General features: G+C 38.3%; 1 long non-coding RNA gene across 1 annotated transcript; it reads left to right on the top strand.

The window, feature by feature from the left end:
* Positions 1–1,013: 1,013 nt before the first annotated feature.
* On the top strand, positions 1,014–10,245 carry LOC141279190 (uncharacterized). Its single transcript, XR_012333111.1, has 3 exons — positions 1,014–4,591; positions 4,736–4,805; positions 6,226–10,245. It is a non-coding gene; the product is annotated as an uncharacterized lncRNA (long non-coding RNA).
* Positions 10,246–14,617: the final 4,372 nt, after the last annotated feature.

Raw genomic sequence — 14,617 nt, 5'->3', positions numbered from 1 at the left:
TCTTTTTGGCTCCCAGAGTGTTTTCCTTTCATAATCGTATAAAGGAACATGGCTTATTAAAACCTATAAAGCAAAATTCAGCTTAGTTATATATATCAACTTTTACAAGCAAATTCTTTAGAAGAATATTGGTGGGATGTTTGAGAGCTGGTGTTGATGAGAATCATGATGGATTGATGTGCTGCAGTTCAATTGCTAGATGTTTCTGGAAGAAAAATAAAGATTAGTGGTTGATTTGGGCATGTAGAACCAAAAAAAATCCCTGCTCCCAGCAGGCAACAGTACCATGTTTACCATGCGAGCAGACATTTGTGTTCAGCAAGACAATATCATCTGTCTTATTAAATAGTTATTTGAAGCATTGGTTTTATAGTTTTGTTCATATTTAGTTTTGGTTGTAAAGTTGTGTAATGGTTACAGGCATATGGAGATTAGTTTACATCTAGCTGAGTGGTCATTCACATTTAAGTTGAGCGTTGAAGGCTGGGTAGGCATCCAAACTGCTTAGAAAAAGCACACGGTTTGAGGGCTGGATGTGGTTTATGGTAAAGCAATTCTCCCATTTCTGTTTTGTTAGACTGGAACTAGGACACATACTCTTAGGGGATCTCCAAGTTCTCTGTGAAATTTGTTCTTTTGCTTCAGTTACAATATTTTTAAAAGGAATTAATACCATATTTTTTTTTTAAATGTTGAGCCTTCTTTTAATTAATTTATTTATTTTTAAATTTTTGACTGTGTTGGGTCTTCGTTTCTGTGCGAGGGCTTTCTCTAGTTGTGGCAAGCGGGGGTCACTCTTCATCGCGGTGCGCGGGCCTCTCACTGTCGCGGCCTCTCCTGTTGCGGAGCACAGGCTCCAGACGCGCAGGCTCAGTAGTTGTGGCTCACGGGCCTAGTTGCTCCACGGCAAGTGGGATCTTCCCAGACCAGGGCTCAAACCCGTGTCCCCTGCATTAGCAGGCAGATTCTCAACCACTGCGCCACCAGGGAAGCCCAATACCATATTAAAGTAATTAATATGATGCATATTCTGGATCATATAAATGTTTACCATGCAACCATGATTCCACTACCCTTTTTTTGCTATGTACCTGTAAAGAACATGAAGTTTATTTAAATGAAATTTTATAAAAATTATTTAAGGCATCACTGAAGGTCCATGGAATTTTTTTCCTTTTGAAGGTGTCCATACATTACTCAAGTGTGAGAAATACTGACCAAGCTGCATCATAACTATTCCTGGCGAATGATGAATTAAAAGACCCTGAGATCTAGAATTTAGGCCTAATACTGAGGCCCATAAGAAACCAATATTATGTTCCAAAGATTGAAATGACTGGATCAGAACAGTAAGAGGTGGAAGGGAAATCATAACCTGAAAGGGTCACTAAAAATCCTATCAGGACTGGCACCCTTTTCCTCAAAAGGTAAACATTTAACCAGGTAGGACAGACACTTGTTTATCTTCCAGTTAAACTTTCCCAGGTGTGTGAATGACTCGTTAATTGTTCATTTCATACAAGACTTTATTGGACATCCACCGTATTCAAAGAACTGTGGGAGCTACAGCCACTTCCCACTTGGGAAAGTTCATCCAGTGATTCCTGGCACAGCGGGTTACATGCAAACCAGTGTGCGGCTATGAGCCAACCACGTGATAAAAGAGGCATTAAAAAACCATTGCAGAAAGGAAAGATTATTCATTAAACAATGTTGAGGCACTTGGATAAAATCCTGTTATTGCATCTTCTCACACCATTCCTGAAAATATTTCCAGAAGGAATAAAGAGTTAAACATATTTTTTAAATTATAAATTAACTCAAAGCAAATATAGGTAGATACCTTTGGATGAGGAAAGGACTTTTTTTTTTTTGGTTCCACCACAGGGCTTGCAGGATCCCAGACCAGGAATCGAATCCAGGCCCACAGCAGTGAAAATGCCAATTCTTAACCACTGGATTGCCAGGGAATTCCCAGAAAGGACTTTCTAAATAAAAGCTATGGAAGAAATAAAAAAGATTGGTTGGCTTGACTATGTAAATTTTTTTCCTTAAAATGTCTTAGGGAACAAGCAAACAGATAAAACGGGGTGGGGGGAGCCGAGGAGTGAAGCTCCTTACAACATATACTCAAAAGGGTTAAAATCTTTAATATATTAAAAAAAAACTTACCAATCAACAAAATGGACCTTTTAATAGAAAGTTGGGTAGACGTCATAACAGACAAGGAAAAATAAATTTTACATATGAACATTAGGAAAAAGTTTACTCTAAAAATTAAAAGGGTAGTGCAAACAAAACTGAGATAAAATGTTTTACACAATTTGCCAGCAAGTGAGCATCTTATCTGTTGGTAAGATTGACTTTTAAAGGACATTCAGTTGCTGTGGAGAGTGTAAACTGGAAACCAGTTTCTTGAAGATAATTAAATGATATGTATCAAATACCTTAAAAATATTTATAACCTGATACTTTAATCCCATTTCAGGAATTTATTCTATGAAAATAATAATCACACAAAGATTTATATAAAAGAATGACCATCATCTAATAATTTTGGAAATGCCAAAAATAAAGCATAAGTTGAAAAAATAGGATACCAAGATAATATTCCAATTCCATGACCCTTATAAACACACGAATCCCTCACACTCACATATACACAAAGATGAAAGACTAGAAGGAAATTATTTCAGATGTGTGGTAATTATCTTTGAATCATGGATAGGGTTAACGTATTTTCTTCTTTACACATGTCTGTGTGTTGTAAGTTTTCTATATTACTTTCATAAGCAGAAATAATCATTATAAAAATAGAAATGCATATATTTTTAAAGGGTCTGACGATCATGGAACAAACCTAACTGGTGAGGAATGTATATGGACTTATATGTGTGAAGCGGGAGTTAGGAATTAGAGAATAGAATTCAAATTAGGCATTTTTGTGCTCTGCTGGTAGGTCCATATCTTTCAGAAGAAAATTTCCCAGAGGCCTCAGAGCCTTGTCTCATTCTTTGCCTGCATCTCGGTCTCTTTGTGACTCATTTCCTTGCAACCTTGAGGGCTAGATGCCCATCAGCCCTGTCCTCGGTCTTGCACACATTCTGAAGCTGCTTGAGTCTCTAATTCGCTTAACTATGGTTAATTTTGCTACATTGTAGAGATGTGGATTTTTAAAAGCTACTCCCTGTTGGTGAATGCCCTCAGGACAACCAAATTAATTCCTTCCTCAAATTAAACAAATATATTTTGAATATAACTGTGTAGTTCTTGGTAGAATCCAGCCTTACAGTGGCTTTTTGTTTTTAAGGAACATTCGTTTGCCTGACTGGTCCCTCCGAACACTGGCATCATGAAGACATTTTCATGGATAAGAAATCAAATTAATTTTCCAAGTCCTAGTGTAGCCCTACTCTACCAATATCTAAAATCCAAAGGCTTCCTCTTTATTAACCTACTTTTGTTTAATGAAACTCCAGAGATCAGCTGCTAAGTAAGGTTAATTACATATAGCGGAGGACTAGCTATGTGACCTTAGGCAGGTAACTTCAGATTGCAGAGCCTAGCTTCAGCCTAGCTTCTCCTCAGGTGGAAAGTGAGGGGTGAGTTGCATTTCAGAGGTCTCTTAGTTTCAAAATTCCACGACTCAAGTTAGAATTACTAAGAAGCTTATTATCTGCAATTGTTGATGCTGTGTTTGACATTTTGGGGGACGAAGAGCTTAAGATTCTCTAGGAACTAACAGAAGGCCAGTGGGACTGGAGTGAAAGGAGCATATGGTGAAGTGACCAGAGAAGACTGCGGTGGCCCAGCCCATTCATGCAGGTCTCACAAGAACAGAGCCAGGGAAGTGATTAAAGGGGTTTAAGCAAAGGAGTGAGTGACAATTTGCTCGATGTCATTTATCATTACACCCAAGACATCTGTACTCCTTTGTTAACAAGATTTTTCCCCTAATAATTATTTTGTTTAGGGCTTCCCTGGTGGCGCAGTGGTTGAGAGTCCGCCTGCCGATGCAGGGGACACGGATTCGTGCCCCGGTCCGGAAAGATCCCACATGCCGCGGAGCGGCTGGGCCCGTGAGCCATGGCCGCTGAGCCTGCGCGTCCGGAGCCTGTGCTCCGCAACGGGAGAGGCCACAACAGTGAGAGGCCCGCGGTACCAAAAAAATATATATATATATTTTGTTTTAAAAAAAAAGATACAAATTATGCAAATACAAAAGGATATATTGTATAACAAAAAGTAAATTCCAGAATCACCATTTTCCCAGCCACCCACCCTCTTAATGCTTCCTTACAGAAACATTGTAGACGTATGAAACTATACATGTGCACTCTTCTGTCCTTTGCTTCCTTTATCACCATATCAATAATACTAGGCCCTATTGTTAAATAGTCTTTGCTATCACAACGAAGTAATTACAAGTTTTACTACTATTATTGTTCCCCCCTTCAAGTAAGCATAGATTCACAGAAGTCTAAGACTGGAAGGGACCAAAATCTCATCTAGTCCCAGCTCTGTCTTTTACAAGGAAAAAGTTTATTGCTGAAAAGTCATGTGATTCCTCAAGGTCTCACAGCTCCTTAAGGTAAGGCTGGATTCGGAACTCTCGGCTGTCCTAATCACCTTTAGGTCCCTTTATACTTTCTGATTAGAAAGTTACACATGTTGTAATTAAAAATGCTTTTTAAATGATATGCATGGTATGATCTGATTTTTAATTTTTAAACAGATATGTGTGACGCACAGAAATGAGTTTGGAAGATATGGAATAAGATGCTGTCAGTGGTAATCTTGGCAATGTGGGTGATCTTTATACTTTTTTGGTTTTTATAGCAAGTTTATTGAGGTTAAAGTCACATACCGTATAATTGACCCATTTGAGTGTACAATTCAATGGTTTTTAGTATATTCACGGAGTTTTACAGCCATCACTACAATCAATTTTAAAACATTTTCATTACCTCCAAAAGATACCCTGTACACATTAGCTCACCATATTTACGCTTTTTATTCTTATGTTGTATTTCCTAAAAATTTTAAAGTAATTGGTACTGTTATAATAAAAACAAACAAATCTATTAGAAAGAAAATTAAAATAATGCAATATTCACTATGAAAATATACAGAGGAAATAGAGAAAAGTATTTCAAAGGAGATAAAATCACTTAATTTTACTATTTCTGATATAAATAGATATAAATTTGGGGAAATTTTCTCTTGGTCTTTTCTGTGCATATTTATATATTACAAGGAAATAAGCATAGTTTTCTCCTACTTGTCTTAGTTATATTATTAGCATTTTCCCAAGTCATTAGATATTCTCTGAGTATGATTTTTTTGCCTGATTTAAGCCTATGGATAGACCACAACCTTTTACAGCTTCTCATTTCCTTAGGATAGGTTCCTCAAAGTAGAAACCTAGATCATATTTCCAATTGCTAAGTAATTTGAACTGCTTCCAGTGGCTTGTCCATCTCACCATACCCTTTGCTGTCTTTGTCACCACACCCTCTATTATCCTTGCCAATTTGGAAATTTAAAAACTTCTATGTTTTAATTTGCATCCTCTTGATTGCTAATGAGGTTGTACCTTGCTCATAAATATATCAACTGTTTGTATTTTTCTAATTTTCTTTTCAGTTAATGCCCTTTACCTATTATTCCATTGGAATGTTAGTGTTATTTTTATTGATAAGAGTATAAAGAGCTTTCTATTTTTCTCTCCTGCTGAGCATCGACCAGGTAGAAATTCCAATCTATCAACAACTTTTAAAGATTGACTTGGTTTCCACTTATTATTTCTCACATTTTTGCAATGGGACTGGCTGCCTTTCTTTACGGGGACTCTTTCCTATTTTACTTAAGAAATTGCTAACTTCTTTGAAGTTCCTTGCAGTTTGATAAAACAGTTCAACAATTTCATTCTAAAGCTCCCAAAATCATACTGTATTTACTACCAATAATATAAAAAACTGTTTTAATAAGCTTTGATTTTCCTAAGTTGTCAGGTAACTTGTGTTCAGCCCACCCCTGTAAAAGGTAACATCAACACTGGGCCACATATACTAGGATATATAAAATGCACTCAAGTCGCACTCCATTTTTCTTTTTGACAAACATGAGTTTTAAAGCCAATGAACAGTCTGAATTTGTGTGTGTGTGATATTAACTTTCTTTTACTGTAGTAGAGTTAATTCACAATGTTGTGTTCATTAACAGCCTGAAGATTAACTCTGACTCAGTTCCTCCCAGTGCTTCACCACAGAATACAAAAGGTTCCCAAATCCTCCAGTTTCTAACACAGAGATCCAGTGTGGAATGAAGAAAGCAAACGTATCATTCTTTAGCAGCTAAAGATGTTATACTGATCACAGCTAAGAAACTGGAGTTTCAACATGTGGGATGTGAAAACATTTGAATCTCTTCAGGACCTTGGAAGAGAAAAGAAATACACAAACAGCAAGGAAAAAGTATGGATGACAGCGATTATTCCTGGATAGAAAATGGCCACGTACGTAACCCATTTGGTGAAGAGAGAGGAAAAAGGCAATTTATTGATCTGAGTGAACACACAGCAAAGGCCATTCCATGCAACCTCTCAAAGAGCTGAGATGAGCTTTCAATTTAGAAAAGCTTACTCTACTGCTGCTAAAGGTCGGGGTACCCTGTTGACAAATCAAGCAAAGATTTGTTGACAAATCAAACGTTCATCAGAAGTTCTTCTACTGTGAATTGTCTGCTTCTACTTGATTTTCAGTTAATTGTGTATTAGGTGTCAGTGAAACGTAATAATCAGAACACAGCCTTAATTAGATACTATTTGATTTTGAAAATCAAAACAAAAATTGCTTTATATTTTTACAGTGATCATTGTTCAGACTTTGAAATAGAATGATGGGGTTTTCTATTTTGAAAAGAATTTAGAAAAATTTAGTACAACTCCACTTTTCTTGTTCTTTTCCTGTTTTTTTTTTGAGGATTTCATGATGTTATGGTTACTTTTTAATGAAAACTTTCAAAGATAAACATAAAAGAAAAAAATAGAATAATGAGCCCCATATACCTATCACCAGGTCGAACAATGATCAAGATTAGGCCAGACTTGATTCATCTATTTCCCATGCCCTCTTTCACACCCCCTTTTTTTGGGGGGGGGGGATGGGGTCTTATTTAGAAGTAAACTTCAGCCGTCATGTCATTCCATTCCTACAGATTTCAGCAAGCATCTCTAAAACATATGGACATTTTCTTACCCAACCGTAATGCCACTAACATACCTAACAAAATTAATGATTACTTGGTACATCCCCAGTTCAGATTCTAATTGCCTAGATTTTCTCAGAAAGGTCTTTCATCAGATCAGGACCCAGACAATACCTGCTTGTATCATGTAGTTGTTTGGCCTTTTATTAAGTCTCTTTTAATTTTGAGAATATTTAGTCCTCCCTCCCTACCCCAACCCCACCCATTTTTGTTCTTGGTGGTGGTGGCGGTGGTGATGCTGATGCCATTGATCTGTTGAGGAGACCAGGTCAATGGGCTCCACCTCCATTTTAACTTTTTAACTGTAGAGGAAATAGAGGCTTAAAGAACTTGAGTGAATTCCCCCCAAAGAGGTAGTTAATCAATATACAGTAGATTCAGAGCTCCTAACCCCATTCTACCATGCCCTTTCCCATATATCATGTTGTCACGCTGTTTTACAGTATCTATGATTTCAGTGTTCTAGTGGTTCAGAAAATATTAGAAACATTTCAAACTTTATTTCTTCTATGTTTATTCACATTTAAAATTCCTACTATTTTCTAAAAGTTAGTCAGGATTTAGAATTTGCAGCTCGCATTTCCCCAATGCCTGGCCCATTGAAGTTGCTCTATAAATGTTACTTTCTGAAAATATACCAAAACTAATTGAAAGACTTAAGTTATCAAAAATCAAAATAAAATAAAAACTCATAGCAGATTAATAAAAAGTACTAGTGCTTTGAATTTGAAGCAAAACTAGTCAAACAAAAATGCACCAAAAATTAAGATCAAGCATTAAAAACTCAGAAAACCTCAAAAACAAATTGATTTACAAAAACCTATTTTAGTTAAGCAGGGCTTGTAATTTTCTACTGGTGATACAATTAGTACATGAGATAAAATGTGATCATTAGTAGTTCATATGTTCCCAGGAAGTACGAAGGTAGAGAGAACACAAGGGAAATGAGGGCCAAAAACATATCTTCCCTCATCCCTTTCTTGCAGTCTCCAGAGAAGATGGAGTGAAGAAACCAAAACTTAAATCCATTTTAATGGCTCCAGCTTTGTCCTTTTTAATAAGTCAACCAACAAATCATTTTTTAAAAACTAGTTTTAGCTAATAAAGACTTTTATTTGCATATGCTGTATGCAATCTTCCTGAGTTCAAGAACTCTGATTAGGAATTGTTACTTTCAAACACCACAGCTTCCTCACATAAAAACGAAAAATTCTTGGCCACATTTTCCCCTCAGTCCTTATAAGGCTGTTAAACCAGGGGTCACCTACCACTCACTGGAGTTTGTTTATTTCAGTCCTTAAATATATCTGAAGCAATTTAAAAATATGTGTTACAGTGGAATAGATTCTGCATGGCTGCTGCTGAATCTGTTTTTCTTTCTTCCATTTTTTTTTTTTTTTGAGAAGGAAGGAGCAAAACACATTGTTTTGAAAAACATGTTTTTAAAATAATTTTATACATTGCAGATTTTGTAAATGATCATGTTAATTGTTGGGAAGGGGTTCCCAACCTTGTTAATGTCCCCTTCGCATTAGGCTTTTGTTCCCCAGCATTGAATATGTCATTTTCTCCCACAGACTGCATTTCTAGGGGTATAATTGCTGTCTCCATGTAAAAGACAACTCATGTGCATAAATTTCCACTCACTGAAACAAGACTGCCTCCCCTAATTTTAATGCAGATGTGATCCAGGGGGTAGAGTTACACTTACTTCCCTAAGCAAAATGAAACAGATTACACATTAAATATTGTCTTTGGAACCAGGTGCATAGAAACAACCAATTACCTAGACAGCTCATCAAGTCCTGATATGTTTACCACATTGTTTTTTGTTTTCTCTTTAAACATTTGGCAAATTATTCTGAGGCTTTCATTTCTTTATAATGAACAGAATATGCTTATTAATAAAGGCCCCTTTTGTGTGATTCACTAACAGTTGACTCACAAAAGCCTTTAAAGCCACGTTTGAAAGTTTCTGAACTGAACTTGAGTTCCTGTGAAGACAAAGCCTTATTACTAAGAAGAGGAGCAGTTCTGGCTCTTCTGCTTCTGGTTCTTCTTCTTTGCCACATAATTGATATCTAAAAATAATTTAAAGGAAGACAAGGGATGTGAATTTGTGAAGAAGAGAGATGGAGGAAGGTGCTTCTGCTTGTCCTTTAGATTTTTTTTTTTATTGTTCATACTTAAAGGTTACAGTATCCATATTAATTTACCAGGTTTTGGTCACTGCTCATTCTACCATCTTGAATTTTTATGCATATCATTACTTCTCTAAGGTTTCTAATTAATTGAAAATGCTGATGAATTCAGGAGCTCTTTCAAGGCTGGTTTCTATTATTCCAAGAGACTTTACCACTTCCTGAAGAGGGGCTGTTTTAGATTTCCACAGCCATTAACCTCCCAAAGAAATGTGAAGAAGAAATAGAGTGGCATGGCAGCACAGACGGAATTGGTCCACTAGGAAGGCTGGAGTCAGGGGGCTTTGTGGTGCGCGTGCCTGACAGTGGACTGAGAGGAGGGATGGTTGGGGATATAGGGAGGAAGAAGATGTTACTGGAAACTCCCGGAAAGGCTTAGTGGTAAGTTGGGTGGTCCACCAGGACTAACTTGCTGAGAGTCACTCCTTAAACCGTGTAACCTCTGAGCTTCCTTTGGAAGTTAGGGGGAGCTCTAAGCACAGTAGGTGAAAACGTGCAACAGGAAAAATTCTGTATATGTGTGTATGTGACCAGGGAGCAGAAACCAAGTGTAAGCCTTATGTTTTTCTTTTTACTGAAATAATTTGAGACATTTTACAGAAGATGAAACTTACATAATGTGGGAGTAGAAAAAGAACGTGAAATTATCAAGAATACTATTACTTACCCTCATGCATTATGGTCAAATTGGAAGTTGGTACAAGGTCTGTGAAGGGCAATTTGACATTGTATTGCAAAATTACAAATGCCCACACCCTTTGACCCTGCAATTCCATTCTAGGACTATTTCCTGCACACATCCTCACCCAACTGTGAAGTGATGTATGTGAAAGGTTTTTGTTGCAGTGCTATATGTAAAAATGCAAGGTTGAAAACCACCTAAATATCTATCAATAGGATAGTGAGTCCCTAAATTATGATACATACTTATAATAAGCCACTATGAAGCTTTAAAAATAATAAGGAAATTCTTGATGTATTGCTATGAACTGAGCTCCTCAATATAGTGATAACTGGGGTGGGGGGGAGCAAACTTCAGGAAATTGGATCATATGCTACCATTTGAGTTTAAAAAGGAGAGATATACATCTATATTGGCTAGTATAATTGGACAAAAATTCTTGGAGATGGCAGGATGGGGGAGGATGGAAACAATAGAAAGACAGGGACAGGATAAGATGTTTCACTACTTTGAAAAGGAAAAAGTTCAGAGTTTAGAAGAAAAAACTGCTAGGTCTGGAGGGAGGCAGTCCTGGTTCTGATTACTGGTTCCCGCACTTTCTGACTCTATAACCTCAGTTTCGTCATCTGTGAAATGGAGAAGATAATACCACCTGCCTCATGAGGGAGTTGAGGATATTAAATGAGGGACACATATAACCCGCAGTGCAGGAGGTACAGTGCCTGGGATATGTTCATGAAGTGCAGGTGGTCACCATTACTCTTCTCAGTAATATTACCACCGGCTTTCTCACTAATAACTGGATATTTGGAGAAGAGGGTGGAAAATGGGTTATGGGAGTAATTTACTAAAACAGAGCATTTTCAGCTCCAAAGGAGTTTGCTGAAGGGATCAATATCATCAAAAGTATTTACAGATCACCTCTCTGATACCTGGCATGCTTCTCTGCAGAATTAACAAATAAGGACCCTTTCCTGAGTTTCATATCATGCACCTCTCTTTCCAAGTTCTGATGGAAAATGGAAAAAGACACTGATTGGTCTGGCTTGGGGCAAACAACAACATGTCTCAACTATGGAACTTTCTGTATTATTTCTGATTTTTTTTAAAGTGGGGCAAGAGAGACTATTTTCTGTACTATCTACACAACTGTAGGCAGCAGGCTGGCTGGCTTTGCCCTGGGCAGGCAGTGAAGGAAGATGGTGTTCCTTGCAGAAGTATAGAAGGTGTGGCTTAAAGGCTCAACTGACCTGTGAACTTAAGAAAGCAGAGAATGAGGTTGTCAAGCAAGTGGACACAACCTTGAATTTATGTGCCCCCAATCTCCAGGAGTCCAAAGATGGACTCCAAGTGGTCTTGAAAACGGAGAAATTATATGCAGAAGTGTGTTTGTATATGGTAATACGCATGTTCAGGGGAAAGCCATAACTTTACTCAGATTCTCAAAGAGGGCTGATCTCAAAAGGATTAGAAGCCCCTGCTAGAGTGACGATGATAGTGCGATTCATCCAACATTGGGAACCCGAGGCCCACACAATAAAGGTTTTCCTAAAATAAACGTAAAGGATAAAAGAACGACTGCTCTTCTATAGTTGCTTCCTAAGCCGCTAAGCTTGTACTTTTGTTTTTGTTTTGCCATATTCACCTTTATTATTATTTGCTGAATATTCTTCTTTAAATTTGTTCACTTTTAAAACTTAAATGCCTAGTTTAGCCTCATCTTATGCAAAAATATCTGTGAAATCATGGGTATATTGTACCATGTGCAGTTTTTTTCCTAGTGTATGTCAGAAGAAATTTATTACTTTTAAAATTTAATGATGTATCATTTCCAAAATCATTTATTGCATGCACAGAGGTGGGCTTACAGCACTTTAGAAAACCCTGTCTCTAAGTATTCTAAAATTCACATCACGCATTCAATTTTATAGGGGAGGAACCTGAGGCATGAGGCAATTAACGCAAATTAGAGATTCTAAGCAAATGGGGGAAAACTTTAAGTCAGGTACTGGGCAATGCTGTATCTGCTAATGACTCGGCCATGCTGTCTATCTCATTGCTATGCAGACAGTTTAAAGAGATTTTTAAATGCTCTCACATTTCTCCACTACCACATAAAGAGAATCGACTAGAGGAAAACCTTGATCAATTTAATACTCTGGTAATGATCCCAGTAACTGAGGAGGGGGAGGGAGGAGCCAGTGAGTTTCTTTCTACTCAAATTCCATCTCATTTTTATTTTCTCTTAATGTTTTTTGAATCCCAAGTTCCAAAACCTGTCCCCTATTATGCAGTGCAAACGAGAACAGATGGGGAAAAGTTATGTTGGAAAGGGCTTTGGAGGGCCACAGAGAAGAGAAATATGACTACTCAATGTGTCACACACCAACTTGCAGCTGCCACCAGCCCTTCGACAAGACATGCTGCGTGTGGAACCAGCCCGTGGCACTTGGAGAAGCAGGCTGACTATGGGAAGGGAGCGCAGTGAAAGAACAGTCGCTTTACTTGTGTTTCCTTGAAAATATGAATAAAGAGCGTAGCAGCAGCACAGCCAGCAAAGGAGAAATAAATCCAGAGGCCAGCCTGGTAAACAGTGAGATGTACCCCCAAGCTTCCCAAATGTTGACTGTGAATCGGCTTTATCCTGCCTTTTTATATCAAAGCGATGCCTCAGCATTTTTCAAAGTCACCATTCAAGTGTTTACTCTGTCTAGGAATTCTTCTTGCAGCGGATCATGCTAGCTCACATGCATGATGGGGCCTTCCAACAAGTATTTTTCAGTGCTCACACGGTGCTTTTGAGTTCACTAAATATTTCAAGGGTGAGGCAGCTGATCTGGTATCAATCGGCAGGTCTGCCAGGTACTAGCTGCAACACCTCAGGCAAGTCACCTTCTCCAAGCCAGGGGTCCATCATCTATAAAACAGCTGACACGACTTACTTCTGAGGGTGTTGGTATTCGAGGTAATGTAGATAAATGCCTGGCACAAGAGCATTGCTCAATGAATGGCAACTATCATTATAGTGATTATCAGAAAACATGGAACATGTTCTCTCTCTTTGAATTCAGTATAAAGATAATGAGAATATATATATATATGTATATGTATATACACATATATGGCTGAGAATCTATGTTGAAAGTAATTATAAGGTTAACATAGTTCAAATTATTTGATCCAAATGGTGATCCAGGTCAAACAGACGTTACCTGTGAACAAATCTTCACGTTGTAAATACTTGTGTTATTAAGTCCTGCAGGGAATTCCTCTGCCACCGTGCCCATCTTTGTAGAGTTAGTATGCAGAGACTTTATATCATAGAACACTGTTTTCCTCCCCAGGGTAGTTCATAAATTACCTAGATCAAAATCTCTATGGGGGCGGGGGGGGGGGGGGATGTTAAAATGCAGTTTCCTGGGCCCACCTCAGACTACAGTTTCAACATCTCTAAGTTATGGAGTTCAGGGATCCCAATTTTAAATAAAAATGATGGTGATTCTTTTTTTTTTTTTTTTTTTTTTTTGGTACGCGGGCCTCTCACTGCTGTGGCCTCTCCCGTTGCAGAGCACAGGCTCCAGACACGCAGGCTCAGCGGCCATGGCTCACGGGCCCAGCCGCTCCGTGGCACGTGGGATCCTCCCGGACCGGGGCACAAACCCGTGTCCCCTGCATCGGCAGGCGGACTCTCGACCACTGCGCCACCAGGGAAGCCCGATGGTGATTCTTAAGTACACTGAAATTGTAGAACCTCTTCCTAAAGCAACAGGAACAATGATCATTCTAATTTTGAGTCATTTCCAGCTACCTTCGCTCTCCCACCACACACAGCCAGGCCCAGAAGTGCAGTAACTGCTTGTGAGACAGGGCTTTGGGTCTGGTTGTTCCAGCTTCTCTTCCCCATGCCTCTGTTCTCTTGCTTTGCATAGTGTTTAGTTAAGGCTGGACCATCATCAATACTCTCTTTGTCCACAGGAGACACTCGCTTGGTTATAGTTTGTTGTAAGAGGGTGGCCATTCATTCCAGTTTGCCTGTGGCAGCCCCAGAGTGCCCAGCATAGTTATTAAAGCACTTCTTTTCATTTTTAAAAGTGTCCCAGTTTGAATGATTAATTATATTATTATCTTAGGTCTAGAGGAACTTTGACTAGCACCTGTAGGACACGAAAGAGGACTGGCAAAATATCTTAGACATGTTATTCTCCTGTAGGAAGGATAACCTTAAATACCATCAGCAACAATGAGGAGGTGCTTTGGGCTGAACTGACATAGGAATGATCAAAGAAAATTGTTTTCTTTCAAGTTATTCTATAAATTAGCATCAAGAAAAGAAAGGCTTGGAAAAGCTAGAACTCTAGACTGGTTAATATCTCCCCTCTCAATGAAGCAGCTGAGCAAAAACTCACAGATCTTGGCACCATATACAGTTAGATATTATTTACCTTTCTGCTTACTGGCTGTGACC

The sequence above is a fragment of the Tursiops truncatus genome, chromosome 7 (genome assembly GCF_011762595.2).
Source record: "Tursiops truncatus isolate mTurTru1 chromosome 7, mTurTru1.mat.Y, whole genome shotgun sequence".
Classification (NCBI taxonomy): domain Eukaryota; kingdom Metazoa; phylum Chordata; class Mammalia; order Artiodactyla; family Delphinidae; genus Tursiops; species Tursiops truncatus.
The sequence above is the reverse complement of the archived record's forward strand: the minus strand, read 5'-3'. Positions and strand labels throughout refer to the sequence as shown.